This window comes from Microtus pennsylvanicus, chromosome 5, assembly GCF_037038515.1.
Source record: "Microtus pennsylvanicus isolate mMicPen1 chromosome 5, mMicPen1.hap1, whole genome shotgun sequence".
NCBI lineage: Eukaryota > Metazoa > Chordata > Mammalia > Rodentia > Cricetidae > Microtus > Microtus pennsylvanicus.
The window spans coordinates 66,612,552-66,627,410 of record NC_134583.1 but is presented as its reverse complement, the minus strand read 5'-3'; positions in this window follow the sequence as shown (position 1 = coordinate 66,627,410).

Below are 14,859 nucleotides of genomic sequence, written 5' to 3'. Positions count from 1 at the left end.
AAACAGTCATTCCAGCTCCATTCTTCTACCATAGCAACCAAACATGCCAGATGCTCACTCCAGCCTCCCTTGTAGCTGGCACATGGACATACATGATCCAATCCAAGGCAACAGAACTTGGATTGGAGTGTGTAGGAAGGTCTGGGAATGATTATTCTCTAAATTAAGGGAGAGAAAGACGAGAGAGAGAGAGAGAGAGAGAGAGAGAGAGAGAGAGAGAGAGAGAGAGAGACTTTAGACATTGTCATGGAAAGAGGAGGGAAGCTTGGAGCTATGGCCTCTATCTTGTGACCATGAGGACAGAGCTAAGGTTAAAGTCAACACAATTCATGTTCTGCCCTAACCTGGGAACTCCCATTCTGCAAAACTTTGTCAGATCCGTTCTGAAATGCCTTCATTACGAAGGCAACTTTTAGTCAGATATTCTGGTTCCAATGAATATAGTATTATGGAAATTTATACGTAGTCATTATTAAAAGACAGGGACAGGATCAAGAGTCAAGATTCTTCAAAGAGTGTCCTCTGCTCTCAAGTCCCACCTCACAACCACTCAGGCACTCAGGGAAAAGCAGACAGATTCTTAAAGAGTAAGTCACAGGACTAGAGATGTGGCTCATGGTACAGAGCTTGCTTGAGGATGTAGGAAACCATGGGATCCAGCCTCAGCTCTGCAAAAACAATTTTTTTTTAGCTGTTGAGGTGGGTAAAAGGCATCTGCTGCCAAGTCTAATGACCTGAGTTTGGTTCATCAGTCCTGTAAATTCTAACCCTAACCCTAACCCTAACCCTAACAGTTGTTCATTGACCTTTTACCTGTGTGTGCATACACTCACACAAAAAGCAGAGTGTAATACATTTTCAGTACAAAGGAGGAGAAAGGATATGGAATCAAATTGCATCAAATGAGCTCATGTCTGCAGGCTGTTGCCCTTTCCTCTCATCTCAGCCATATTCATTCATCTGGGCAGCTGGTTCCCCTCACAGGAACAGGGTGCACTGGCTTGGATCATGAGCACTTACCAATATTTCTTCCTAGCTTTGCTCTGGTACCTTCACTCTTAGGTTGGAGACCTGAGTTGCTGAGAACTAGGGGAGGGGGGATGAACTCTGCCTCTTCTGTTGTTTCCAGTTAATTTTTGCCCTCCTCTGTAGTTGGATGTTTCTCTCCCATCCACCTGTTCCCAAATACCCGGTGACCGCTTCCCAAATAATTGACTCGGAGGCTTAATATTACTTATAAATGCTTGATCAATAGCTCAGGCTTATTACTAATTAGCTCTTACATTTTAAGTTAATCCATATTCCTTATTTACACTCTGCCACACGGTGTTACCTTTATTAGCATGACAATGCTACCTCTGTGTATGACTCCTGACTCTGACCTTCTCCTTCCCATCATCCTTAGTTTAATCACCCCACCTATACTTCCTGCCTGACTACTGGCCAATCAGTGTTTTATTAAAACAATTTGAGTGACAAATCTTTACAGTGTACAGGAGGATTATTCCACAGCACTTCTCTCAAATATATGTATGGAAACGAAATCAGGCAATGTGTTTTTAAGGCAGCTGCTGATGTTCCTGGGATGATGTGGGGCACAGCAGGAAGAGCTAATGGCTCCTTAAAAGGTCGTGTAATGTTTTACACTTCTTGGCCTGTCAGTCACCGTGGTTTGGACATTGACATGGTGTGTCCCCACCAAATGTTCCTAATGGGGTAAAATAGGAGTTGGTAGGCCTTTAAGAGGTGGCAATTACTGTGAGGGGTGTAGATCATTGAGGGTTAATGTAGTTCATTTGTAGCTCTGATTACCTACCACAAGAACAATTTATTTTAGGGAGGGGGTACTGGAGAGATGGCTTCATGATTTGCTGCTCTTGCAGAGGACCCCAGTTTGGTTCCTGGCACCCATATTAAGTGGCTCATAACAAACCTCCTGTAACTCCAGTTTCAGGGGATCTAATGCTTCCTTCTGGCTTCCACAGGTGCCTATATAGATAGATGTAGCAGACACATACAGATACACAAACACAAAGACATATATATATATATATATATATATATATATATATATATACAGAAACATACACAGAGATATATATACACACACATACACATTTAAAAAATCATTAAAGAAAAATCCCCCACCCTGCATGCCAATCAGCACCACAGGCTGGGGGATTCTATCCTCCTACCCCCTGGCCCATGACTAGACTTCAGAGAAACTCCCACTCCACACCATGGAGCCAAACATACCAACCAGGAGCCTACCCGGCACCTATGTGATAGGGCACTATAATGATCTCTGTGTGATGAGGAAGTATGGTCCAGCAGGCCACCAGGGTGTTCTAGATGGGCCAAGGAGTTCTACACACAGTCTGGGCCTATTCGTTCCAGGGTCTGAGAAGAAAACATAGGCCCACCTGGTACCTTGCAGCACCAGCCAGATGGATACAACTAGTGTGAGAAGAGGTATGGTATGGCTGTTCACGGGAAGGAGAGAGTGATGTGGGAGTGTCAGATATCAATCTGTTGATTTCATTGGTTAAACAATAAAGAAACTGCTTGGCCCTCATAGGTTAAAACATAGGTGGGTGGAGTAAACAGAACAGAATGCTGGGAGAAAGAAACTGAGTCAAGGAGTCACCATGATTCTCCTACCGGACACAGACGCAGGTTAAGATCTTCCCTGGTAAGACACCTCGTGGTGTTACAGGGATATTAGAAATGGGTTAGATCGATATGTAAGAGCTAGCCAATAAGAGGCCAGGCAATGTTTAAAAGAATACAGTTTCTGTGTAATTATTTCGGGTAAAGCTAGCTGTGCGGGCAGCCGGGTGCCGAGGACGCAGCCCGCTGCTCCTATTTCAACAAGAGAGAGAGGATGGTCCAGGTCCTGTGGACAGAGGCATATCTGAAGAGATGAGAGAGGAAAGGAGTGGGCTGAGATGACAAGGGAGCTGATCTCTTGATCAGTGGCAAGACATGGGAAAGCTTGCCCTGCACTTTGTCTGGGCAGCACAGCAGAGATCGCCCTGTGCATGGGAGCACAGGTGAGCCAACCCTGAGAAAGCGACCACCCCTCATCTTCCACGGGCTGGCACGGGCTGGGGAGAGATGCTCTCTCTTCACCCCTGTCCATCAACGTCTAAGGCAGATGGGAGAGTGGACCCTGAAGTAACAAGGGTGGGAGTGCTACCCCTGCTCCCTAAAACACTCGGGAGAGCAGGCCCTGTACTTTTCCAGGGCAGCACAATAGAGCCAACCCTGTGAACACAGGTGGGGGAGGAGGGGAGGGTGAGCTCTCTCCATTTCTCATTTGTCTTCCAGTGGTATGGGCGAGGGAATGATGCTCTCCTGCCTGCCCATTAGTCCTGAGGCAGATGGTAGAGCTGGTCTGTGGTCATAAGAGTGGGAGACTGATCCTTAAAAGATAAGAAGAAAGAAAGAGGACGGGGGAAGAGGAGGGAGAGAGAAGGGGGATAGAGGGGAGAGTCTGACTTGAGTCCCTCTGATTCCTATCTTGCCGCATGACTTCCTCTCTCTTGCACATGCTCCCTGTGTGGCCTCCCACCATATTTGTGGTGTGTTAGGGAGGTTTCTCTAGATGCTGAGCTGAGAGAGGTCCTGGGCTTTCAGCCTCCAGAGCATAAATAAACCACTTTTCTTCGTACAGTAGACGGCCTCGGATGTTTTCTGATGCCAACAACAAGCTAAGCAGGGTTTGAGGACGTGAAGAGTGTTTTGTCTACAGCTTTCTGGGACATTTGACTCATGCTTTAGTGTGGCCCTTGTTCATGTAGTCCAGAGTTTTATGACCCACTCTGGTGGCCATGTCCCTTTAGTAGTAATCTTTTTTTTTCTCTTTTCCTTTTTTTTTCCTTTTTTATTTTATTTTTTTTTACTTTATAAATAATACCATTCAAAACTTCCACTTCCTCCCACTTTCCTTCTGCTCCCCCACTCACTCTCCCCTCTCCCCCTCCAGTCCTAAGAGAAAGTGGGGTTCCCTGCCCTGTGGGAAGTCCAAGGCCCTCCACACTCCATCCAGGCTTAGGAAGGTATGCATCTAAATAGACTAGGATCCCCAAAAGCCAGTACATGCAGTAGAGACAAATCCCAGTGCCATTATCATTGGCTTCTCAGTCAGCCCCCAATGTCAGCCACATTCGGAGGGTCCAGTTTGATCCCATGCTCTTTCAGTCTCAGTCCAGCTGGATTTGGTGAGCTCCCATTAGATCAGGCACAGTGTCTCAGTGGGTGAACCAACCCCTTGCGGTCCTGACTAGAGTCTTCACTTTTAGTAGTCTTTTGACCAACGTCATTGTCTGGGCCCAGGTTAAGTTCTTCTCTGTGTGCTCAGCCTCAGAGATGGTGTCAGTGTCCAGTGATTTGTCACTTACCTTCCTTCCTCACTTCCTGCTCTCTGGCGACCGCCCGCCCTGACCTGACATGGCGGAGGGGGGGGGAGGGAGGATGGGGGAGCGGATGGGGGGCTGTCTCTCCCTCTCTGCTCTCAGTTTCACTTTCACGGTCCTGTTTCCCTTCCCACTGCTCTGTCCCCGTCAGGCCCTCACACCTGTTTCCCTGCTACATTCCATTGCTTGTGACATACTTTTTCTGGATCCTAACAATAACTTTCCCTCCATGTCCTTTGCTATTTGATGCCTGAGAATGAATCGGGCCTGGCAGTTCACCTTTCCTTAGTGGATTCCTGCTCTGTCTGTCAAGGTTCTCCAGAGAGGCTGTCGACAGAGGTTTCTGTCCTGCCCGGTCCTGCAGCCGTTCAGTACCCCCCACCTCAAAACACACACACACACACAGGTCTACATTAATCATAAAACTAGTTGGGCTATTAGCTCAGGCTTCTTATTAACTATTTATTACACCCTAAATTAGCCCATAATTCTTGTCTGTGTCAGCCGCGTGGCTCGGTACCTTTCGCAGCACTAATGGTGTAACTATGCCTGTCTAGAAAAGATCAGCATGGATTTGCTGGATGGACTGGCACTTACAATGATGAAAGACTCAATGTCTCATATAGAAATTCCCTCTGCAGATGGAGACCTCAGGATGCTGCCCGAAAGGCAATGTTTGGAATGTCAGGTTTCTCTGTGGCTTACATTAAGGGTCTGCCTGTCAGCTGATGGGCTTCTGAGAGAGTGGGTCCCTTATAAACACGCTCACATAGAAACACTCTCATGGGGTTCTACCCCTAGACAAAGAACGAGAGGCAAGGAACTGAGTATAAGAGTGGGAGAATTAGCTTCTCCTAGGGATGAGCCCCCTAACTGGTTATCCAATGCCACTCAGTCAGTCCTGAAATCATGTACACACAAGGCACACTAAATGGACCAAGCAGGTTGTATGCATCTATTAATACATATACATGTATCAGTAATAATAAAAGAAAAAGAGGCATCCCTAACTTGAGAGGGAGTAAGGGGTTAGAAGTAGGAGATACAGGTGTTAGAAGAAAGGGATGGGGAAACCGATGTGATTATATTTTAATTTAAAATGTTGTAGTAATCTGAAAAAGAAGTTAAGTGGGTGCTGAGAACCTGGGGTGACCGACTGATGAGTTCCTAGCTGAGCAGGTCATTAGGCAGGATCTGCCTGGAGAAAGGTCCCTGGGGCATCCCTTTGAAAGGTATGTCTTGTTCGTGGACCATTCTCTCTGACTCTTTGTCAGCTTCCATAAGGAGAGCAGCACTGTGTTGTATATGCTCCCCAAAGTGATGCCACAGTCCAGGAACAGCAGAGCCAAGAGACCATGGATTGAAATGTCTGACTCTGTGAGCCAAGACAGATCTTTCCTCCTCCTCAGTTGTCTTTCTAGGTATTAGGTCACAGAGATGTAAGGGTATTGATAGGCTTATTCCATATCTGGACATTTTACTTTGAGCATGTTATGTCTCATTCTGAAGGCCTGAGGACCCAGAATGCTGTCTCTGCTGCTTCTGCGAGTTCTCAGGTCTTGAGCCTGGAGTTCTGACATCCAAGGTCAGAAGACTGAATGCTGCCCACACACACGGAGCGAGTCCTCCCCATAAGCCCATGGAGAGTCAGAAACAGTTCTTCAACACAAACACACACACACACACACACACACACACACACACAGAGAGAGAGAGAGAGAGAGAGAGAGAGAGAGAGAGAGAGAGAAGGGGGGAGCGCAAATATGCCCACCCAGGGTTCTTAATTTAATTGACTGAATTCCTAAAATCAACTGTCACTTTCCTGGCTAATCTACATCATGAGCTGTGGATGTGATACAGTCCTGGCCAATAAGAAATGGGAGGTGTCCTTGTTAGTTTCATGTCAACTTGACCCACACTAAAGTCATCTGGGAGAAGGGAAGGGCAGTTAAGAAAATACCTCCTTAAGATCCAGCTGTAAGTCATTTTCTTACTTAGTGATTTATGAAGGGAGGGACCAAGCCATTTTGTCCTCAGTTGTATATAAGAAAGGAGGCTGAGCAAAGTCATGAGTGTAAGCCAACAAGCAGCACTCCTCCATGGCCTCTACATCAGCCCCTGCCTCCAGGTTCCAACCTTGTTTGAGTTCCTGTCCTGACTTCCTTCAATGATGAACTGCAATATGGAAATGAAAGCCAAATAAACCTTTTCCTCCCCAAGTTGTTTTTGGTCATGGTGTTCTGTTACAGCAATAGAAACCCTAAGACAGGAGGTATCAAGGAAATAAAAGAACTCACACAACCAAAGGTTTAAGACAATGAAGAAAGACATTGAAGAAGACACCAGAAGATGGGAAAGACACTCTGTGTTCTTGGATTAGTAAGCAGGATTAAGATTGTGAAAATGGACGGTTGCCAAAAGCAATCTACAGATTACAATGCACTCTCCATCAAAATCCCAGTGCAACTCTTCACAGAAATTGAAAAACAGTCTACAAATTCATGTGGAAACATAAAAGACCAAGGAGCCAAAACAAAACAATTGTCCACAATAAAAATACTAAGAGTCTGAAGTGTTGGCTTAGCAGTTAAAAGCATGAATTGTTCTTGCAGAGGATCTAGGTTCAGTTCTTAGCATCTACGTCAGACTGATCACAACTGCCCGTAACTCCAGAGACCTAAAACCCTATGGCCCCTCAGGGCACCTGTATGTATGTGGCACACATAAACTTGTATGTGTGCGGACATATGTACATACACACAAAAATAAAAAAAATAAATCTAAAACAACAAAACTACCAAAGGTATCAACATCCCTTGACTTCTAGTTATACTGCTGAGGGATAAAAACAGCTTGGTACTAGCATGAAACAGAGAACAATAGACTAACATCGAGGATCCAAATATAAGTTCATGCTCCTGCAGCCACCTGATTTTTGACAAAGAGACCCAAAACATACATTGGAGAAAAGCTAGCATCTTCAACAAATGGTGCTGCTCAAACTGGATAGCCACACATAGAGAAATAAAATTAGAGGCTTTCCTCTCACTTCGCAAAAGCTCAACTCCAGATGAGTCAAGGACCTCCGCATAAGACCTGATGCCCTGAAGTAGAAGTACAAATCATCTTACAGATACAGGAAATGCCCTTCTGAACAGCACAGGCATTTGACCCACAGGACCACATATGAACTCACAACACCTGTGATAGCATGTATAAGACCTACAAACAGTCAAGCCAGCCAAAATTCCAGCATGGATAGGGGAGGGCATCATAAAGTTCTACCCCAAGTTGAGAAGATTTTGGCAACGGTGGGCTTCTGGGAGAGGGAGAACCTGTTTTCTTCAAGGATGCTGCCTCCGTGAGGCTGCCCATGCTCCAGTACACACACACACACACACACACACACACACACACACAGAGAGAGAGAGAGAGAGAGAGAGAGAGAGAGAGAGAGAGAGAGAGAGAGACTTGCACATGGAGGCAGCGTTAGGTAGACGTAGAGGACTTTTAAAAAAGAACATATGAAACTGGGTGGTGGTGGTGCACGCCTTTAATTTCAGCACTCAGGAGGCAGAGGCAGGTGGATCTCTGTGAGTTTGAGACCAGCCTGGTCTATAAGAGCTAGTTCCAGGGCAGGCTCCAAAGCTAAAGAGAAACCCTGTCTCAAAAAACAAAAACAAAAAACAAAACAAAACAAAATAAAAAAGAACATATAAAATTGGAGGGGAATGTGGTAGTGGTAGAGGGGAATAGCAGAGGAGTTGGAAGGGAAAGGATGAGAGACAGATTTAATCATACATACACGAAATTACCAAACACTAAAAAGAACATATCTATCACTAAACTTGCAAGAATGGAGGCACAGGGAAGATGCCCTCTGCCTTGTCTCTGGAGAGAAAAAAAAAAGAAAAGAAATGGGAAGGACTCCTCAGGTCAGTACAGGGTCTGGAACTCAAGGTCACCTCTTCCTCTGAAATCAACGACTTCTGCCAAACAGGTGGTGTTGCACAACTTTAATCCCAGCACTCAGGAGCCTGAGGCAGGTGGATCTCTTGTGAGTTCCAGGACAGCCAGGCTATTACACAGAAGCTCTGTCCTGAAAACCAAGAAAAAAAATGAGAGAGAGAGAGAGAGAGAGAGAGAGAGAGAGAGAGAAACAATGACTTCTAATATGGCTAGATGAGGTGAGAATGTATCACAGGGTTTTGCTGATATGCATCCTTTACAAAGCCCAGTTTTGGAACAGCTGAGAAAATGGTCAATGTTATTTTTAGGTGTTGTTTTCCTAGAGATTTTTAAGAGCAAATATGATATTTTGGGTTATTTCTAGGTCAGTGGCATGTCGGAGCTTATGGACTGAGAAACGCTTGTTACAGACTAGTGACCCACAAAGCTAGTGTAGACTGTAGCCGACACAGACACCCACTACAGACTTGCGTTCTGTCCATTATGGGGAATAAAGTTTTCCACACAAGCACATGGCCCGTGTGTTTTATGATGCCTTTCTCAGGATATGTGTTCAGTCTTAATTTTGTTGAAATCCTTTTCTTTCTTCCTCTTGAAAAATAAATTCCAAAATGTTGTTTCTTGTATCACCCATCATGAAGAAATGTGTTTCTTTTTCATGATTGGCAGCTTGCATCGCAAAAAGAGCATCCTGTATCACTGTTTTGTGTATTGTGCTCATTTTACAGGGCTTCATCCTAAACGTCAAGCTATGTAATTGATTCTTTGCCTGCTTATTAACAACCTAACTGTGTTCTTTCTTTAATAAAAGCTAGCGGGCTTAGTGTGGTGGTATGTGCCTGCAATCCCAGCATTCTGTGGACTTAGACTGCAACACTGCCCTTTTGTGCATTTGAGACCAATGTAGGCTACATGGTGAGTTCAAGACCAACATGAACTACAAAGTAAGATCCTATCTCACCGATTATAGGAGAATATTGTAGCGGGGGCACAATAAACAAACAAGAAATGAATGAATTGGAAATGGGCCTGTGAAGAGACTGTCTGCCTGGCCTGCCCACAGCATCACATTTTCTTTAGGCTCTAGAAGTTTGACTCTTTCAGCTAGCAGTCCAGCTCCAATGCCCTTTCCTACAGCATTTCCTGCCTCTCACCAACTTCTCCACTGGGTTATGGCAGGAACACAGTGTGCCTACATCCTCCAAAGTCGCTAGATGAAGCTGCTTCCCAGCCTCTTGCTCCCAGGCACCATCCTTCTCCCCCACTACCACCCTAACCCTGCACAGGTCCTGTGAACAGATTAACTTACAGCCCAGGCTGTGATGATTATTATTGCCAATTTGATGGAACCTAGGATAACCCCTGGAGGTAAATCTCTGAGCATGTCTGTGAGGAAGTTTCTAGATTGGGTGAACTGAGGCTAGAAAACTACTTTGAATAGGGACATCGCCATTCCATGTGGGACCTCGGGGAAACTCTGAGGGGCCCGAGAGACCCCTGGAGGCCCAGGGGCAACCAGCACTAAGGGAAGTGTGCTGTGGCCTGGTGCTTGCTTGGATCCTGCCCTGGGATGCCCTGCTGAGCTGCAAGATCTCTCTGACTCTGGGCAACAACAGGATATCTGATATGAGTCTCAGCAACGGTCCAGTATCTATGATGCTTCAGAAACCAGAAACCTTGAACCAGACCAATGACTCACTGGAATAAGTATTTGCATGTAAAGCTGTTTGAGTGAAAAATAATATATACTGTGTAACACACAACAGTTTGCAAAGCTACTTTGATGAACAAATGTGTGCTGGAGACGGGGGAAGGATATCGGAACAGGGCAGCGGGCACAGAGACAGAATTAGAGACACAATGGCAGCAACAGGTGTGTAGCCTGGCTGTGGTGACTGAGGGAATGCGTTATGCTGAGCAGGGCCGAGGGTGGTGTGCAGCAGCTTGTGTTTGCATAGACTCTGCCCCCAACCTTGCGGCTCAGCTGCATAATCACCCTGGCTCTGGGCAACTGCAGGATGTCCGAGATGGAGATAGATTCATTTTCTGGACTGGGCCTCCTTGAAAGGCCTTCATGGGCTGTGCTGCCACCAGAGACCACAGTGATGTTCCTAGTCTATTTTACCACTGGAGGACCTATGGCTGTATGTGTCCTGGGCTGTTGCCTGAGGCCGTGTCAATTGCCTGTGGTCAGTGTTACCACCAGAAGCCTTGCGGATGTCCATGGTGGTCTGTGCTCCTGATTGAGGCCATGTTGATGTCTGTGGTCTGTGCTTCCACCGAGGACCACGTTAATATCCATGATCCCTGTTGCTGCTGGAGGCCATGAAGATGTCCATAGTCTGTGCTTTGGTCGAGGACCTTATTGATGTTTGTTGTCTATGCTGCTGTTGGTGGCCAGGTTGAGATCTGTGGTCCGTGTGGCCACCAGAGACTGTGTGGTTGTCCACGATCTGTGCTCCTACTGGAGGCTATGTTGATGTCCGTGGTCCATGTTGTCACTGGAAACCATGTGGAAGTCCATGATCCGTGCTACTACTGTTTGTTACAGGCATGGAAACTTCTTTTACAATGGTATCCGTGACTGCAGACTCACAATTGAGAATGAGAGCCATTGAAGGCTTCTGTGACAACTCCTGCCACGCCCACCAAAGGAAACAGTCTGGACAGGAAACCATTGAAGAGAGCCCTTAAAATTGTGATAGGAATGCTGAAGTGTAGCTCCTCACAGTTGATAGCTTCTGGCAGGGTGGGTGGGGGAGGCTCAGTTTTCTTTAAGGGACTGAACACTGGGAGTGTGAGCATGCTCCAGAGAGGATATGGGCAGTACAAATTGAACATGGTGTACTTTTTCTTCTTTTGTTGTAGGGTAGGGGGGATGACAAAGGGTGGATCAGGGTGCTTTGTGTGAAATTCCCAAATAATCAATGAAAATATCATGTTGGAATGAGAGAGAAGCAAGCTTAGCACCAGCATTTCTCTCTCCCTCTGCTTCCTGATTGTAGGTGCCACGTGACCAGCCGCCTCACACTCCTGCAGTTGGGCTACATTCACCCTTCAAACTGTGAGCCAAACAAACCCTCTTTCTTAAGCTGCTCTTGTCAGAGCAATGAGGAAAACAACAGAGGCAGCGTTCAAGGGGACAACACGCCCAACAGTCAGCGGCCTTAAGGAGACCTAGCTAATGCTGTTTCTGCTCTGCCAGCAACCTTGAGTGAGCCCCTGATGCAAGACACCCAGATTTCCTGAGCCAGTCTGTGAGGAAGTGTAAGACAGCTGCCAGGAAAGGCCCAAATGGGTGTATGACTGGGGCTCCAAATTCAGCCACATACCACCTCACCTCCCCAAGCCATCATCACATAGAACGTTAGCAAACCAGGTGAGTTGGCGTGGGAAAGTAATCAGGGGTCCCTTTTGCTAGTCATCTGCATAGCCTCGCTTCCTTGCTAAAAACTACTCTGCTCTCTTAGCCTGGGCAGGCCTCCCTTTTCAATGACTCAACCCCATTTGTCAAGCCTGGTCTTGAATGCTATCTCTTCTTGTAAAGCCACTGTGGAATTTTGCTTCTTGCTGTGGCAAACTATCTGTGGGAAGGAAGGATTTATTTTGGCTCGGGTTCCAGGTGGTTCCTGACATTGTGGGCTGGAGAAGAGCAACACAATGAATGTCAAGGTGGGGCTAGGTGGGGAGGCATGGGAACGCTCACATCCACTGGTTTTTCTCATTCCCTGTGGGATGGTGCCTGCTCCACTCAGGGTAGCTCTTCCCGCTCTGGAAACACTTCACCGACACTCAGAAGCCTGTCTCCAGGGTCATTCTAAGTTCCTTTTGTATTTATTATTTACTGACACACAGCATGCAACAGGCACGCAAGTGGAGACCAGAAGACAAGCTGTAGGAGTGGGCAGCGTGGGCACAGAACACGATCATCAGACAAGGAGGCAGGTGCCTTTTCCTACTCAACATTTTGCTGGCCCCTGGAACATTCTAAATCCAACCAAGTTGACAATGAAAGGTTCTCACACCATCTTTTATTTTTGGTGGTGGTGGCAGTAGGATGGAGGATGGGGACAGCACTGGAGAGATGGCTTAGCACTTACAAGTGCTGGCTGCTCTCCCAGAGGACATGGGTTCAATTCACAGTATCCACAAGGCCATTCAATCCCAAGGAATCTGAAGCCCTTTCCAGGACTCCAAGGGCACACAGTTGGAGTACAGACATACAGGCAAAACACCCCCTACAAACTAGAGTTGTGGGGTGTGTGTGTGTGTGTGTTTACACTACATATTTAAAGCCTGTGTCCAGCTTTGGTCTGTCTACCCCATCACACAAGACTGTGTTTTAGATGGCACAGCTGCAGATGGTGGAGTTTCCACTTCTCTGAGTCCCTGGGTGAGCTTGGGGGCAGAGCCAGCTACCACTGAATAAATGGGTCTGGAACACACTGAAGGCCCACGGGCTAGAGCTTGATCTCTAGCTTTCTGCTTTGGGAAGTGCAGGAGCCTTTCAGAGACAGGGCTTGGGGTCTTTAGGCTGTTGGGGCATGCTCTTAAAGGGGGATTATGAACCCTTAACTTCTCCGTCCTTCTCATCCTCACTTTCTGGTCATGAGGTAAATACATTTCCTCCCTCATCTGCTTCTCCCAGAGGGCCTTGCCAAAGGCTTCAAAGCAATAGGGCCAAGAAATCATGTGCTGAGGCCTCTAAAATATGACCCCAAACACACATTTTTTAAATTTTATTATCACAAACATTTGTAATAGTGACAGAAAGCTAACATGAGTCATAGACTTTTGGCATATGTAACATTGCCTAGAACAAGAGTTGTATAACCTAGCCTATCCTGACTAATAAACTCTTTTTGCCTAAATTATAGACAATATTTTTGCACTTAATGACTTAATCATACTCTATCAGCACTCAGTAATTTCTGTCTAGATTCTCCTTACTAATCTCTTCTCAGCAGTTTCAAGCAACTTGACTGTAAAGACTATTTTTAAAAGTTCTTATTGCATTAATTTATTTTGTGTATGTGGGAGGGGATTGGTGAGTGTGTGTCATGACCCAGACATGGAGGTCAGAGCACAGCTCGAGGCACCAGCAGGAGCCAGTTCTCTCCTTCTGTGATGTGGGTACGGGTGTTTGAACTTGGGTCATCAGACTTGGCAACAAGCACCTTCTACTGTTGGCCATCTTCGACTGTTCAAGTTTGTCTCTGCGGGACTGGCACATTGCCGTAGAGTGCTTGTCTGGTAGGAACAAAGTCCAGAGTTTGATCCCCAGCATACGTACATAGATGTGTGTGTGTGTGTGTATGTATATACACACATATATAATATTATATACATATATATGTATATACCTTGCTGTATGCTTCTAAAGCTCTTGATGAATGCTAGGATGAGTGCCAAAAGTGAATGAAAATGAAAACTTCAATGAGTCAACTCGAGACTTTCTTTTCAACTGTGGTTTCCTCATCTATTTTCAAGTGAGTTCTAAGTAAGAGAGACTTAAAAACACGGTTTGACTTCCATCTTTGGGAAGATGAGCGCCACATGTGTAATACGCATTAGAATCACACTGTCGTTGTCATTCCAGTCACGCTCCAGGGAACCCCTGTTTCATGATGGTCGTGGTGTGTGTCTATGAGGTCAATCATCTTACAGTTTATACCTCTGCCACAGGGAGCCCACCAGACAGGGCCACTCCGACACAGTTTGTAGCCTAGCCAACTGAAAGTCTTTATTCCAGCCGGCTGGGACCAGGCTCAAGTATTTGGGTCCGAAGTGTAGAACAGAGAGTGTCTGGAACACAGGGTTTTTGACGGCAGAAGCCACGTCTTGGTCCTGGTATCTTGCTTGGCGGCTGCAGTAGGGGCTTCTCATAAGAAGCAATTTGACAGAAGCTGAGATAAGCGGTTAGCTGCACAGGCAAGCAGTTAACAGTAGCTAAGATAACTTAGCTGGGGGCATCTTGACCTTGGGTTCCCAGAATAGAGCTGGGTAATTTTCCATGGGATTCTCCATCAAGGAGATCGAATTCTAGCTAAACCTGAAATGGCTTCAGCAAGAATACAAGATACAGGAACTTCTACACTGTCTTGTCCTATTATACTTCAAAAAACTTCGTTCGGCCCCAAAGAGTAAAGATGTTTGAAATATTAAAACAGTGTTGCTCACCAGCTCCTAACCTTTGACAAACATCTTTTCACTCCTCATGCCCCGCCCACTCCATCCCACCCCGGGGCTGGTGGTTTCCAACATCTTACTGGAGACAAAAGGAACAGGAATGATTTGGAAATTTGAAAAGAATTGTCTGCTGTTCCCAGAGGAATGAATCACCTTCAAATCAGACAAAAGCTCCCCCTCCTCCCCAGGCTGCTGCAGCCTGAAGAGAAAGGCAAGGAGCCCACTCCTCAGTGTCTTCATTCTAAACACATTGAGTGTGGAGATCGTCCCCCAGTGAGAGAAT